A 2,085-nucleotide genomic window follows, 5' to 3' on the forward strand; every position below is an offset into this window, starting at 1 on the left:
CTTGAATTGATTTGAGTTTTTCTCTTATGTGGGTATGTACTAGATCAGTGGTTCTCAACCTGTGGGTCACGACCCCTTTGTAACAATGAAAATACATCAAATACATCCTGTATATCAGATATTTACATTATGATTCATAATAGTAGCAAAATTACAGTTATGAAGTAGCAACAAAAATTATTTTATGGTGGAGGGGTCACCACAACATGAGGAACTGTATTAAAGGAGCATTAGGAGGCATTAGGAAGGTTGAGAACCATTGTATTAGATCATTCACTGGCTTCCTATTAGAATTGAGTACATTGGATTCTTGCTTCTTCATTCTTGTGATACTCTCCTAAGAAGAATGTGTTACAGTTTAATACAAAAGAAGTAAAGTCTCCACCTTTTCCATCACGTATTTCTGTTTCTCTTCATTCCTTCCTGTGGACTCTAGACATGATAAATTCCCTCACTCCAATATAGTGTACTTTTCCTCCACCCAGCTCCTTGTGTTGTAATTGTCACATACCTAAAATTTCCGTGTGATATTGACTAAATGATACAATTATTTAAATGCCATTTTGTACAATTGCCTTTAAAATAAATTATGAAAAAAAGAGTAGAAGAAATATTCAATTATGCTATAGCTCATGTACTTTACAGTTGCCTGCATCAATATGTTTACCAGCCCTCTGTTTATTTATTCTGTTACTTTGAATTGATGTCTAAGTATCACTTAATTTCAGACTTAGGGATTTGTGTATTTTGGGAAAGTTGGGTCTGATAGAAATACATTTACCCGGCTTTATCTGGAGATGTCTTTCCAGTGCCTTCATTCTTCACGGTGGTTTTGTTGTATGTAAGATTCCAGTGGACAAGACTTTTTGGTCTTGTTTTAACTTTAATACTTTGAATCTATGACTCCATTGCCTTCTGAGCTGGATGTTTTTCAGTTAGGAATTCACTGTTCACATGTTTCACTGTAAATGTTAAGCCACTTTCCTTTTGTGGCTTTCAAGATTTTCTCTTTGGGTTTAGACATTTTATATGATGAGTTTAGTGTGGATCTCTGTATTTCCACCCTGTCGGAGTATATTGAGTTACCTTTGTGTGTAATTAGTTTTTCATTACATTTAAAAAGTTTTCAGCTAGTATTGCATTGAATATGTTTTCTTTTCATTTCTCATTCTTCTCCTCAGGGGCTCACTTTCTCTCTCTTTCTGTGCATATACACACACATATTTGATATATATGCATACAGACATATCATATATGTATATATTTATGAAATCTCTATTTTGTATGTATAATATGTACATGTACATTGCAAACACATTTATATACACTCAGTGAATCCCGCTGACCCTTGTGTGCAGAATTTAAGGCAACAAAAACCAAACCCAAACAGAGAATCCCTAATTATTAGTTTTTAATCATGATTTTCTTATTTTATTTTAAAAACTGATATAGTATGAGCTGTTCATCTCCTACAATAAATGCTATCAAAATTGTACCACTAAGATTATGCTTTTTTAAAATGGGATTCAACAATTCAAGTTATTACAACATGATCAATGTCTCCTGGTGTTCTGCTCCGAAGGGAGAAGGCTTAATCTACCTCACGATGCTAAAATGTCACAGCTCTTTGACATTAAAAGCTGCCGCAGCTTTCTAAAAAAGAGAATTATCCCAAAGATACGGCAAGATTTTTCCATTTGTCAGCCCCTGTGCTGCTTTAAAGATTAGATGTCAGGGATATGGTGCCCTGGAGAATTCTCTCTGCCTCTCTGCCCCACCCTCCACAATCACCTTTCTCCTTGTACATACTCTGTTTAGGGATATCATTCTTTATTTGATACTTGTATTATTTTCTATTGATGCTATAAAAGAAAATCACCACAAACTTTGTGGCATAAGCCAACACAAACTTACTAGTTTTCAGTTCTGGAAGTGAGAGCTCCAAACAGGTCTCACCAGGCTAAACGCAAGATGCACACAGAGCTGCTTTCAGTTTTGGAGGCTCTAAGGGAGAATCTGTGGTCCCCCTGCTCCGGCTTCTAGAGGTTGCCTAAACTCTGGGCCATGATCCCTTTCATCTTGAAA

This window comes from Otolemur garnettii, unplaced genomic scaffold (genome assembly GCF_000181295.1).
Source record: "Otolemur garnettii isolate 467f Iridium unplaced genomic scaffold, OtoGar3 scaffold00033, whole genome shotgun sequence".
In the NCBI taxonomy this organism is placed as follows: Eukaryota; Metazoa; Chordata; class Mammalia; order Primates; family Galagidae; genus Otolemur; species Otolemur garnettii.